Source organism: Lissotriton helveticus, chromosome 2_1 (assembly GCF_964261635.1).
Source record: "Lissotriton helveticus chromosome 2_1, aLisHel1.1, whole genome shotgun sequence".
Lineage (NCBI taxonomy): Eukaryota > Metazoa > Chordata > Amphibia > Caudata > Salamandridae > Lissotriton > Lissotriton helveticus.
The window spans coordinates 1,304,311,440-1,304,326,622 of record NC_136059.1 but is presented as its reverse complement, the minus strand read 5'-3'; positions in this window follow the sequence as shown (position 1 = coordinate 1,304,326,622).

The window sequence follows — 15,183 nt, the reverse complement described above, 5'->3', positions numbered from 1 at the left end:
TATTTACAGATACATGCAATATGGTGTTTGATGAGCCTTTCAGTGCACAGCGGAGCCCGCATCCCATGAAGAAGGAGCCTTTGCCTGCTCCGAAACGCGTCGGATTTTTGACACTTACCTGCTTCCAAAATCTGCATTGCCGTTCTTGTTGCAAATAAAGGTTTTCAACCTTCAGCTGCTGTGGTCATTCCCGCAACGTGGCAAAGGTTTTGGCTTGATGTAATCACGGCGCCCGGCCGTGGGGAATGACTCACCGTAAAGACACAAAGGGGCCAGAGGTTTTGAACTTTCCAAACCTGGTGCTGGCGCAGCTGAGCACTTTAATCTTCGACAAACAGAACTGGAAGACCCACTTGGGTAATATTGGATTTTATTACTCTGTTTGTGCACTGATTCCATTAGGAAAACACGTGGCTTTTGAACTACAGAACTACAAGCACCAGCAGGCTTTACTGATCGGAGCTCACACGAGAAGTCCACTGGGACTATTTACAGATACATGCAATATGGTGTTTGATGAGCCTTTCAGTGCACAGCGGAGCCCGCATCCCATGAAGAAGGAGCCTTTGCCTGCTCCGAAACGCGTCGGATTTTTGACACTTACCTGCTTCCAAAATCTGCATTGCCGTTCTTGTTGCAAATAAAGGTTTTCAACCTTCAGCTGCTGTGGTCATTCCCGCAACGTGGCAAAGTTTTTGGCTTGATGTAATCACGGCGCCCGGCCGTGGGGAATGACTCACCGTAAAGACACAAAGGGGCCAGAGGTTTTGAACTTTCCAAACCTGGTGCTGGCGCAGCTGAGCACTTTAATCTTCGACAAACAGAACTGGAAGACCCACTTGGGTAATATTGGATTTTATTACTCTGTTTGTGCACTGATTCCATTAGGAAAACACGTGGCTTTTGAACTACAGAACTACAAGCACCAGCAGGCTTTACTGATCGGAGCTCACACAAGAAGTCCACTGGGACTATTTACAGATACATGCAATATGGTGTTTGATGAGCCTTTCAGTGCACAGCGGAGCCCGCATCCCATGAAGAAGGAGCCTTTGCCTGCTCCGAAACGCGTCGGATTTTTGACACTTACCTGCTTCCAAAATCTGCATTGCCGTTCTTGGTGCAAATAAAGGTTTTCAACCTTCAGCTGCTGTGGTCATTCCCGCAACGTGGCAAAGTTTTTGGCTTGATGTAATCACGGCGCCCGGCCGTGGGGAATGACTCACCGTAAAGACACAAAGGGGCCAGAGGTTTTGAACTTTCCAAACCTGGTGCTGGCACAGCTGAGCACTTTAATCTTCGACAAACAGAACTGGAAGACCCACTTGGGTAATATTGGATTTTATTACTCTGTTTGTGCACTGATTCCATTAGGAAAACACGTGGCTTTTGAACTACAGAACTACAAGCACCAGCAGGCTTTACTGATCGGAGCTCACACGAGAAGTCCACTGGGACTATTTACAGATACATGCAATATGGTGTTTGATGAGCCTTTCAGTGCACAGCGGAGCCCGCATCCCATGAAGAAGGAGCCTTTGCCTGCTCCGAAACGCGTCGGATTTTTGACACTTACCTGCTTCCAAAATCTGTATTGCCGTTCTTGTTGCAAATAAAGGTTTTCAACCTTCAGCTGCTGTGGTCATTCCCGCAACGTGGCAAAGTTTTTGGCTTGATGTAATCACGGCGCCCGGCCGTGGGGAATGACTCACCGTAAAGACACAAAGGGGCCAGAGGTTTTGAACTTTCCAAACCTGGTGCTGGCGCAGCTGAGCACTTTAATCTTCGACAAACAGAACTGGAAGACCCACTTGGGCAATATTGGATTTTATTACTCTGTTTGTGTACTGATTCCATTAGGAAAACACGTGGCTTTTGAACTACAGAACTACAAGCACCAGCAGGCTTTACTGATCGGAGCTCACACGAGAAGTCCACTGGGACTATTTACAGATATATGCAATATGGTGTTTGATGAGCCTTTCAGTGCACAGCGGAGCCCGCATCCCATGAAGAAGGAGCCTTTGCCTGCTCCGAAACACGTCGGATTTTTGACACTTACCTGCTTCCAAAATCTGCATTGCCGTTCTTGTTGCAAATAAAGGTTTTCAACGTTCAGCTGCTGTGGTAATTCCCGCAACGTGGCAAAGTTTTTGGCTTGATGTAATCACGGCGCCCGGCCGTGGGGAATGACTCACCGTAAAGACACAAAGGGGCCAGAGGTTTTGAACTTTCCAAACCAGGTGCTGGCGCAGCTGAGCACTTTAATCTTCGACAAACAGAACTGGAAGACCCACTTGGGTAATATTGGATTTTATTACTCTGTTTGTGCACTGATTCCATTAGGAAAACACGTGGCTTTTGAACTACAGAACTACAAGCACCAGCAGGCTTTACTGATCGGAGCTCACACGAGAAGTCCACTGGGACTATTTACAGATACATGCAATATGGTGTTTGATGAGCCTTTCAGTGCACAGCGGAGCCCGCATCCCATGAAGAAGGAGCCTTTGCCTGCTCCGAAATGCGTCGGATTTTTGACACTTACCTGCTTCCAAAATCTGCATTGCCGTTCTTGTTGCAAATAAAGGTTTTCAACCTTCAGCTGCTGTGGTCATTCCCGCAACGTGGCAAAGTTTTTGGCTTGATGTAATCACGGCGCCCGGCCGTGGGGAATGACTCACTGTAAAGACACAAAGGGGCCAGAGGTTTTGAACTTTCCAAACCTGGTGCTGGCGCAGCTGAGCACTTTAATCTTCGACAAACAGAACTGGAAGACCCACTTGGGTAATATTGGATTTTATTACTCAGTTTGTGCACTGATTCCATTAGGAAAACACGTGGCTTTTGAACTACAGAACTACAAGCACCAGCAGGCTTTACTGATCGGAGCTCACACGAGAAGTCCACTGGGACTATTTACAGATACATGCAATATGGTGTTTGATGAGCCTTTCAGTGCACAGCGGAGCCCGCATCCCATGAAGAAGGAGCCTTTGCCTGCTCCGAAACGCGTCGGATTTTTGACACTTACCTGCTTCCAAAATCTGCATTGCCGTTCTTGTTGCAAATAAAGGTTTTCAACCTTCAGCTGCTGTGGTCATTCCCGCAACGTGGCAAAGTTTTTGGCTTGATGTAATCACGGCGCCCGGCCGTGGGGAATGACTCACCGTAAAGACACAAAGGGGCCAGAGGTTTTGAACTTTCCAAACCTGGTGCTGGCGCAGCTGAGCACTTTAATCTTCGACAAACAGAACTGGAAGACCCACTTGGGTAATATTGGATTTTATTACTCTGTTTGTGCACTGATTCCATTAGGAAAACACGTGGCTTTTGAACTACAGAACTACAAGCACCAGCAGGCTTTACTGATCGGAGCTCACACGAGAAGTCCACTGGGACTATTTACAGATACATGCAATATGGTGTTTGATGAGCCTTTCAGTGCACAGCGGAGCCCGCATCCCATGAAGAAGGAGCCTTTGCCTGCTCCGAAACGCGTCGGATTTTTGACACTTACCTGCTTCCAAAATCTGCATTGCCGTTCTTGGTGCAAATAAAGGTTTTCAACCTTCAGCTGCTGTGGTCATTCCCGCAACGTGGCAAAGTTTTTGGCTTGATGTAATCACGGCGCCCGGCCGTGGGGAATGACTCACCGTAAAGACACAAAGGGGCCAGAGGTTTTGAACTTTCCAAACCTGGTGCTGGCGCAGCTGAGCACTTTAATCTTCGACAAACAGAACTGGAAGACCCACTTGGGTAATATTGGATTTTATTACTCTGTTTGTGCACTGATTCCATTAGGAAAACACGTGGCTTTTGAACTACAGAACTACAAGCACCAGCAGGCTTTACTGATCGGAGCTCACACGAGAAGTCCACTGGGACTATTTACAGATACATGCAATATGGTGTTTGATGAGCCTTTCAGTGCACAGCGGAGCCCGCATCCCATGAAGAAGGAGCCTTTGCCTGCTCCTAAACGCGTCGGATTTTTGACACTTACCTGCTTCCAAAATCTGCATTGCCGTTCTTGTTGCAAATAAAGGTTTTCAACCTTCAGCTGCTGTGGTCATTCCCGCAACGTGGCAACGTTTTTGGCTTGATGTAATCACGGCGCCCGGCCGCGGGGAATGACTCACCGTAAAGACACAAAGGGGCCAGAGGTTTTGAACTTTCCAAACCTGGTGCTGGCGCAGCTGAGCACTTTAATCTTGGACAAACAGAACTGGAAGACCCACTTGGGTAATATTGGATTTTATTACTCTGTTTGTGCACTGATTCCATTAGGAAAACACGTGGCTTTTGAACTACAGAACTACAAGCACCAGCAGGCTTTACTGATCGGAGCTCACACGAGAAGTCCACTGGGACTATTTACAGATACATGCAATATGGTGTTTGATGAGCCTTTCAGTGCACAGCGGAGCCCGCATCCCATGAAGAAGGAGCCTTTGCCTGCTCCTAAACGCGTCGGATTTTTGACACTTACCTGCTTCCAAAATCTGCATTGCCGTTCTTGTTGCAAATAAAGGTTTTCAACCTTCAGCTGCTGTGGTCATTCCCGCAACGTGGCAAAGTTTTTGGCTTGATGTAATCACGGCGCCCGGCCGTGGGGAATGACTCACCGTAAAGACACAAAGGGGCCAGAGGTTTTGAACTTTCCAAACCTGGTGCTGGCGCAGCTGAGCACTTTAATCTTCGACAAACAGAACTGGAAGACCCACTTGGGTAATATTGGATTTTATTACTCTGTTTGTGCACTGATTCCATTAGGAAAACACGTGGCTTTTGAACTACAGAACTACAAGCACCAGCAGGCTTTACTGATCGGAGCTCACACGAGAAGTCCACTGGGACTATTTACAGATACATGCAATATGGTGTTTGATGAGCCTTTCAGTGCACAGCGGAGCCCGCATCCCATGAAGAAGGAGCCTTTGCCTGCTCCTAAACGCGTCGGATTTTTGACACTTACCTGCTTCCAAAATCTGCATTGCCGTTCTTGTTGCAAATAAAGGTTTTCAACCTTCAGCTGCTGTGGTCATTCCCACAACGTGGCAAAGTTTTTGGCTTGATGTAATCACGGCGCCCGGCCGTGGGGAATGACTCACCGTAAAGACACAAAGGGGCCAGAGGTTTTGAACTTTCCAAACCTGGTGCTGGCGCAGCTGAGCACTTTAATCTTCGACAAACAGAACTGGAAGACCCACTTGGGTAATATTGGATTTTATTACTCTGTTTGTGCACTGATTCCATTAGGAAAACACGTGGCTTTTGAACTACAGAACTACAAGCACCAGCAGGCTTTACTGATCGGAGCTCACACGAGAAGTCCACTGGGACTATTTACAGATACATGCAATATGGTGTTTGATGAGCCTTTCAGTGCACAGCGGAGCCCGCATCCCATGAAGAAGGAGCCTTTGCCTGCTCCGAAACGCGTCGGATTTTTGACACTTACCTGCTTCCAAAATCTGCATTGCCGTTCTTGGTGCAAATAAAGGTTTTCAACCTTCAGCTGCTGTGGTCATTCCCGCAACGTGGCAAAGTTTTTGGCTTGATGTAATCACGGCGCCCGGCCGTGGGGAATGACTCACCGTAAAGACACAAAGGGGCCAGAGGTTTTGAACTTTCCAAACCTGGTGCTGGCGCAGCTGAGCACTTTAATCTTCGACAAACAGAACTGGAAGACCCACTTGGGTAATATTGGATTTTATTACTCTGTTTGTGCACTGATTCCATTAGGAAAACACGTGGCTTTTGAACTACAGAACTACAAGCACCAGCAGGCTTTACTGATCGGAGCTCACACGAGAAGTCCACTGGGACTATTTACAGATACATGCAATATGGTGTTTGATGAGCCTTTCAGTGCACAGCGGAGCCCGCATCCCATGAAGAAGGAGCCTTTGCCTGCTCCTAAACGCGTCGGATTTTTGACACTTACCTGCTTCCAAAATCTGCATTGCCGTTCTTGTTGCAAATAAAGGTTTTCAACCTTCAGCTGCTGTGGTCATTCCCGCAACGTGGCAACGTTTTTGGCTTGATGTAATCACGGCGCCCGGCCGCGGGGAATGACTCACCGTAAAGACACAAAGGGGCCAGAGGTTTTGAACTTTCCAAACCTGGTGCTGGCGCAGCTGAGCACTTTAATCTTGGACAAACAGAACTGGAAGACCCACTTGGGTAATATTGGATTTTATTACTCTGTTTGTGCACTGATTCCATTAGGAAAACACGTGGCTTTTGAACTACAGAACTACAAGCACCAGCAGGCTTTACTGATCGGAGCTCACACGAGAAGTCCACTGGGACTATTTACAGATACATGCAATATGGTGTTTGATGAGCCTTTCAGTGCACAGCGGAGCCCGCATCCCATGAAGAAGGAGCCTTTGCCTGCTCCTAAACGCGTCGGATTTTTGACACTTACCTGCTTCCAAAATCTGCATTGCCGTTCTTGTTGCAAATAAAGGTTTTCAACCTTCAGCTGCTGTGGTCATTCCCGCAACGTGGCAAAGTTTTTGGCTTGATGTAATCACGGCGCCCGGCCGTGGGGAATGACTCACCGTAAAGACACAAAGGGGCCAGAGGTTTTGAACTTTCCAAACCTGGTGCTGGCGCAGCTGAGCACTTTAATCTTCGACAAACAGAACTGGAAGACCCACTTGGGTAATATTGGATTTTATTACTCTGTTTGTGCACTGATTCCATTAGGAAAACACGTGGCTTTTGAACTACAGAACTACAAGCACCAGCAGGCTTTACTGATCGGAGCTCACACGAGAAGTCCACTGGGACTATTTACAGATACATGCAATATGGTGTTTGATGAGCCTTTCAGTGCACAGCGGAGCCCGCATCCCATGAAGAAGGAGCCTTTGCCTGCTCCTAAACGCGTCGGATTTTTGACACTTACCTGCTTCCAAAATCTGCATTGCCGTTCTTGTTGCAAATAAAGGTTTTCAACCTTCAGCTGCTGTGGTCATTCCCACAACGTGGCAAAGTTTTTGGCTTGATGTAATCACGGCGCCCGGCCGTGGGGAATGACTCACCGTAAAGACACAAAGGGGCCAGAGGTTTTGAACTTTCCAAACCTGGTGCTGGCGCAGCTGAGCACTTTAATCTTCGACAAACAGAACTGGAAGACCCACTTGGGTAATATTGGATTTTATTACTCTGTTTGTGCACTGATTCCATTAGGAAAACACGTGGCTTTTGAACTACAGAACTACAAGCACCAGCAGGCTTTACTGATCGGAGCTCACACGAGAAGTCCACTGGGACTATTTACAGATACATGCAATATGGTGTTTGATGAGCCTTTCAGTGCACAGCGGAGCCCGCATCCCATGAAGAAGGAGCCTTTGCCTGCTCCGAAACGCGTCGGATTTTTGACACTTACCTGCTTCCAAAATCTGCATTGCCGTTCTTGTTGCAAATAAAGGTTTTCAACCTTCAGCTGCTGTGGTCATTCCCGCAACGTGGCAAAGTTTTTGGCTTGATGTAATCACGGCGCCCGGCCGTGGGGAATGACTCACCGTAAAGACACAAAGGGGCCAGAGGTTTTGAACTTTCCAAACCTGGTGCTGGCGCAGCTGAGCACTTTAATCTTCGACAAACAGAACTGGAAGACCCACTTGGGTAATATTGGATTTTATTACTCTGTTTGTGCACTGATTCCATTAGGAAAACACGTGGCTTTTGAACTACAGAATTACAAGCACCAGCAGGCTTTACTGATCGGAGCTCACACGAGAAGTCCACTGGGACTATTTACAGATACATGCAATATGGTGTTTGATGAGCCTTTCAGTGCACAGCGGAGCCCGCATCCCATGAAAAAGGAGCCTTTGCCTGCTCCGAAACGCGTCGGATTTTTGACACTTACCTGCTTCCAAAATCTGCATTGCCGTTCTTGTTGCAAATAAAGGTTTTCAACCTTCAGCTGCTGTGGTCATTCCCGCAACGTGGCAAAGTTTTTGGCTTGATGTAATCACGGCGCCCGGCCGTGGGGAATGACTCACCGTAAAGACACAAAGGGGCCAGAGGTTTTGAACTTTCCAAACCTGGTGCTGGCGCAGCTGAGCACTTTAATCTTCGACAAACAGAACTGGAAGACCCACTTGGGTAATATTGGATTTTATTACTCTGTTTGTGCACTGGTTCCATTAGGAAAACACGTGGCTTTTGAACTACAGAACTACAAGCACCAGCAGGCTTTACTGATCGGAGCTCACACGAGAAGTCCACTGGGACTATTTACAGATACATGCAATATGGTGTTTGATGAGCCTTTCAGTGCACAGCGGAGCCCGCATCCCATGAAGAAGGAGCCTTTGCCTGCTCCGAAACGCGTCGGATTTTTGACACTTACCTGCTTCCAAAATCTGCATTGCCGTTCTTGTTGCAAATAAAGGTTTTCAACCTTCAGCTGCTGTGGTCATTCCCGCAACGTGGCAAAGTTTTTGGCTTGATGTAATCACGGCGCCCGGCCGTGGGGAATGACTCACCGTAAAGACACAAAGGGGCCAGAGGTTTTGAACTTTCCAAACCTGGTGCTGGCGCAGCTGAGCACTTTAATCTTCGACAAACAGAACTGGAAGACCCACTTGGGTAATATTGGATTTTATTACTCTGTTTGTGCACTGATTCCATTAGGAAAACACGTGGCTTTTGAACTACAGAACTACAAGCACCAGCAGGCTTTACTGATCGGAGCTCACACGAGAAGTCCACTGGGACTATTTACAGATACATGCAATATGGTGTTTGATGAGCCTTTCAGTGCACAGCGGAGCCCGCATCCCATGAAGAAGGAGCCTTTGCCTGCTCCGAAACGCGTCGGATTTTTGACACTTACCTGCTTCCAAAATCTGCATTGCCGTTCTTGTTGCAAATAAAGGTTTTCAACCTTCAGCTGCTGTGGTCATTCCCGCAACGTGGCAAAGTTTTTGGCTTGATGTAATCACGGCGCCCGGCCGTGGGGAATGACTCACCGTAAAGACACAAAGGGGCCAGAGGTTTTGAACTTTCCAAACCTGGTGCTGGCGCAGCTGAGCACTTTAATCTTCGACAAACAGAACTGGAAGACCCACTTGGGTAATATTGGATTTTATTACTCTGTTTGTGCACTGATTCCATTAGGAAAACACGTGGCTTTTGAACTACAGAATTACAAGCACCAGCAGGCTTTACTGATCGGAGCTCACACGAGAAGTCCACTGGGACTATTTACAGATACATGCAATATGGTGTTTGATGAGCCTTTCAGTGCACAGCGGAGCCCGCATCCCATGAAAAAGGAGCCTTTGCCTGCTCCGAAACGCGTCGGATTTTTGACACTTACCTGCTTCCAAAATCTGCATTGCCGTTCTTGTTGCAAATAAAGGTTTTCAACCTTCAGCTGCTGTGGTCATTCCCGCAACGTGGCAAAGTTTTTGGCTTGATGTAATCACGGCGCCCGGCCGTGGGGAATGACTCACCGTAAAGACACAAAGGGGCCAGAGGTTTTGAACTTTCCAAACCTGGTGCTGGCGCAGCTGAGCACTTTAATCTTCGACAAACAGAACTGGAAGACCCACTTGGGTAATATTGGATTTTATTACTCTGTTTGTGCACTGGTTCCATTAGGAAAACACGTGGCTTTTGAACTACAGAACTACAAGCACCAGCAGGCTTTACTGATCGGAGCTCACACGAGAAGTCCACTGGGACTATTTACAGATACATGCAATATGGTGTTTGATGAGCCTTTCAGTGCACAGCGGAGCCCGCATCCCATGAAGAAGGAGCCTTTGCCTGCTCCGAAACGCGTCGGATTTTTGACACTTACCTGCTTCCAAAATCTGCATTGCCGTTCTTGTTGCAAATAAAGGTTTTCAACCTTCAGCTGCTGTGGTCATTCCCGCAACGTGGCAAAGTTTTTGGCTTGATATATATATATATATATATATATATATATATATATATATATATATTTATTTTTTTTCACTGAAAAAACCATAGGTTTCAGACATGTTATAGTTAAGAATTTGCATCTGAATAACCCTAGAAATTCACTGAAAAAAACAAGGGTTTTTAGGGGTGTTATAGTTAGTTGTACATTTCACTTGTACAACACCATTGAAAATTCATCCGTTACATCATTCATGACATGGTCAGTGACATCAATGATGACATCTCAAATGACACGTCACCTCAGGCCCCGTCCTCTCCCTTCCCCACTCTTTGCACACGTCACCTCAGGCCCGTCCCCTCCCTTCACCACTTTGTAAACGCTCCATGTGACAGTTTTAAGTTGTCTGATTAAGTCCCCTTTAATCCTGAGGGTCCCTAGGGTCCAACTAGCTCACTAGGTACTTCCAGTAAGCGCCACATAGCTGCTTTGCTGAGACGTTTAAAAAGGGGCACGGCCTGGATCACCTCTCTGCAACGCAGTGCAGTGGTGCTTACTGGAAGCACCTGGTGGGCTAGTTGGCCCCCCTGAGCCCTCATGATTGAAGGGGATTTTTTTCCCCAACTTAAAACGTGCCACAGGGCGTGTTTGCACACATCACCTCAGCCCCGTCCCCTCCCTTCACCACTGTGGAAACACGCCCTGTGGCTGTTTTAATTTGGGAGATTAAGTTAATTTGCTTCCTGAGGGTCCCTATGGTCCAACTGGCCCACTAGGTTCCTCCAGTAAGCACCACAGAGCTGTGTTGCAGAGAGGTGTAAAAAGTGGCACGGCCTGGACCACCTCTCTGCAACACAGCACAGTGGTGCTTACTGGAAGCACCTGGTGGGCTAGTTAGCCCCCTGGGGCTCTCAGGATTAAAGGAGAGCGATATCCCCAACTTAAAACGCACCATAGGGCGTGTTTGCACATGTCACATCAGGCCCCGTTCCCTGCCTTTACCCACCGCGTAAACATGCCCTGTGGCCGTTTTAAGTTGGGAGATTAAGTCCCCTTGAATCCTGAGGGTCCTTAGGGGCAAATAAGCCCACTAGGTATCTCAAGTAAGTGCCATTGCAGAGAGGTGTAAAAGGGAGCACGGCCTGCACCACCTCTCTGCAACGCAGCACACTGGATCCTACTGGAAGCACCTGGTGGGCTAGTTGTCCCCAATGGTCTCTCAGGATTGAAGTGGAATTTCTTCCCCAACTTAAAACACGCGACAGGGCGTGTTTGCACCTCTCCCATCAGGCCCCATCCCCTCCCTTCAACACTGTGTAAACGCGCCCCGTGGCCATTCTCAGTTGGGAGATTAAGTCCCCTTGAATCCTGAGGGTCCCTAGGGTCAAACTAACCCACTAGGCACCTCCAATAAGCTCCACAGAGTATGCGTTGCAGAGAGGTGTATAAAGGGGCATGGCCTCCGAACACCTGTCTGCAACACAGCTCCCTGGCGCATACTGGAGCTACCTGTTGGGCTTTTTGGACCTCAGGGACCCTCAGTATTGAAAGAAAATTAATTCCCCAACTTAAAACGCGCCAAGGAGCGCGTTTGCACAGTATTGAAGGAAGGTGGCATGGCCTGAGGTGACATGTCTGCAAACATGCCCTGTGGCATGTTTTACGTTAGTGAATTAATTCCTCCTCAAGCCTGTGGGTCCCTGGGGGCTCACCAGGTACCTCCAGTATGCACCAGGGGGCTGCGTTACAGAGAGGTGTTCAGAGGCCATGACCCTTTTTACAACACTCTGTAACACAGCTCCGTGGCACTTACTGGAGGTACCTTGTGGGATAGTTGGCCCCCAGGGACCCTCAGCATTGACAAGGAAATAATTCCCCAACACATGTGAACTCAGGCCCCGCCCCCTCCCTTCACCACTGTGCAATCGCACCCCGTGGCACGTTTTAAGTTGGAAGATTAATTCCCCTTGAATACTGAGGGTCCCTGGGGTGCAATTAGCCCACCAGCTACCTCCAGTGAGTGCCACAGAGCTGCATTGCAGAGAGGTGTAAAAAGGGGCGTGGCCTCAGAATACCTCTCTGCAATACAGCCCCCCGGTGCATACTGGAGGTTCCTGGTGGGCTAGTTGGCCCCCAGGGATCCCCAGTATGCATGGGGAGTTAGTTTCCCTACTGGAAACGCGCCAGGGGGTGCGTTTGCAGAGTGCTGCAAGAAGGGGGCATGGCCTCCTATGCGATGCCGGTCTTTTTTTTGTTTTAAGGGTGGCTGTGTGGCCCCCCTTATTTTCCTAATATTTTGTCCCAGGGGACCCCATCCCCCAGGGCCTGCCCCCCAATTTTTTTTTTAAATCAAAAATTGGGACGGAGCCGCGTTGCCCCTATCGCGAGGCCTTATTCAGCCCCGGGGACCCATCCCCCGGGGCATCGCCTTTGTTTGTTAATTTTCGGAGGGGGGCTGCGTGGCCCCCCTCCTCTGGGCATTTATGGCCCCGGGCACCCCATCCCACGGGGCCGGCCTTTCTCTTGAAAAAAAAAATATATGCTTAATTTGGGAGTTTGGGAGGGTGGTCACATGGCCCCCTCCCTGGCCACTTCCGGCCCCGGGGACCCCATCCCCGCAGCCTGGCCATTGTTTTTTTGGGGGGAGGGGGACCACGTGGCCACCCTCCTCAGGCCTATTATGGCCCCGGGAACCCCATCCCCCGGGGCCGCCCTGCCTCAATTTTTTTTTATTTTGAATGGAGGGGACCGCATGGCCCCCTCCTGGGCCACTTGTAGCCCCGGGGACCCCAATCCCCGGGGCTGGCCGTCTTCATTGGGGACCGTGGGGGGTCCCCAATCCCCCCACGGTCCCAGCCTGCTCCCCGCCTCCTGCGGGCGCCGGCATTGCTTTTCCACATGGGGAGCAGCTAACATGCTGCTCCCCATGTGGAAAAGCAATCTGCTTTGCTTCATTGAAGCGAGAGCAGGTTTCCCTGCTCTCGCTTCAATCAAGCAAAGCAGTTTGCAATGACAGGGTGGGAGCCGCGAGGCTCCCGCCCTATCATTGCAAACAGCAGAGTCCCGGGGTGGGCACCCCAGGACACTGCAGGAGCCGGTTCTGGTGGGTGGCGGTCCCCAGGGCCATCAATGGCTCTAGGAGGCTACGAGGGGGGCTGCGTGGCCCCCTTCCTCACATTTTCAAAGGCCGGGGGGGGTGGCAGTCCCCAGGGCGTGTGGAGGGGCTTGAGCCCACCCGCAGTGTTCCAACCCACAATCAAAATTAGATCAAGCTCCGGGGTGGCGGGCCCTGGGGCTGTTGGGGGGCCATAAGCCCCCACCATTGTTTTCTGAAACCCCAGGGGTGGCAGTCCCCGGGGCAGGGGGGGCCTGGGAGCTTCCCTGCTGTACCTCCCATTACTGCATACCAAATCGTTTTATATTTTATTATCTGTTTTCCGTTACACAGTGTACCCGTTCATATGTTTTACTTCCCTTTCTGTTCCGTGATTGTCACACGTCACCACGAGTCATCATAGAAACCTCACCGGGTATAATTGTGACATCATGGAACGTATTGAGCAGATGCCCGTACCCTTTTGACCTGTATTCCTAATCCTGCCTGTGGGGCTTATATAAATATATATATTATCTTAAGAAATAAATATATATCTTCATAAATCCACCTATCGTCATTGCTTTCTTCCGCAACACCCCCCCAACTAATTTAAAGAAGCGCCGGGGGTGGCGGTCCCCAGGGCTGGGGGGGCTTGAGAGACCCCCACCTAATATAAAGAAGCCCCGGGGTTAGCAGTCCCTGGCGCGGGGGGGGCCTGAGAGCCCCCACCTAATGTAAATAAGCTCCGGGGTAGAGGTCCCCGGGGCTGGGGGGCCTGAAAGCCCCCCACCTAATTTAAAGAAGCCCCAAGGTTGGTGGTCCCTGGGGCTGGGGTGCCCCTTTGGGCCCCCCTTTACATAATAAGTATTGACTCTGGGATTTGCCCCCCCGGGGCTAATTAACAACGAAGCGCAAGAGTTCGCGCCTCATTTTTTAAAACATTTCGGCTAAAATTCGCGCTGGATGTGCGAATCAGGCCGTTTTTTTTAATGCTTTTTTGTGCGAGCATTCTGCGTGTTTGGTTTTCTGCTTTTTTGTGCCTCAGTTCTACCGAGGCACGAGGTGGCTGCCAACACTTCCTGGTTTGGAGTGTTAACAGCCAATTAGCATACAGCTCATGCTTGGCAGGGTGCGCGGATCCTGCGCAGCCATAGATATGTCTATGATTTTACTTTCGATTTTCTCAGGAACTACTGAACGGATTTACACCATTTAACCAAAAGGCACGACTCTGAACCAAGGGCTACCTCCTAGCCAAATTTGTTGTAATTCCGTTCAGCAGTTCGGGCAGTATCTGCGATTAACGGTTCCTATGGGAAATTTCATGGTGAAAACATGTTTTGGGGCCCCCTTTTTTCTTGACCCCCGCTTGATGAATCACCCCCAAACTTTCAGGAACGGAGCGGAACTGAGCTGGCCAAAAGTTTGAAACATTTCGAGAAGATTCATCAATCGGCGCCAAAGTTATTGGCAATAGAATGTTGCGGATTTCCTATGCATAATAGGTCCTAACTATAACTACCTACTGGCGACCGCCAGTAGGTAATATATATATATATATCCTACTGGTGGTCGCTAGTAGGTAGTTATAGTTAGGACCTATTATCCATAGGATTTTTTTTTTTAATTTGCCAATATCTTTGGCGCCGCTTGACGAATCTTTGTGAAATTTTCAAAACTTAAGGTTCGCTCAGGTCAGCTTGTGTCTTGTAAGGTTTGGGGTGGATTGTCATGCGGGGGCCAAAAAAAAAGGTGGGGACCAAAATGCATTTTCCCCATGTTAATTTCCTCAGGGATTTTGAAACAGGCTACAACCCAAACTGCTGTAAGGAATAACACCAAATTTGGCAAAACGTAGGTCTTGGTCCAGAAAGCATGCTTTTTTTTAAAAATGGTGCAAATCTGTTCAGTAGTTGCTGAGAAATTAAAAAATAAAATATATATCTGAGCACCAAGGAGGATTTGCCACCCTCCCTGGCACGAGCTTCACTCTGATTGGCTGTCAACACTCCAAACCAGGAAGTGTTGGCAGCCATCTTGCGACTCGGTAGCCGAGTCACAAGAAAAAGGGTTTTGACAGCTATCTGGAGACTTTACTTGAAGCCAAGTCCCACACAAAATGTACAAAATAAAGAAAAAGGGGCAGGGTAGGAATACCTTGCCACCCATATATGGTGGGGGGTCC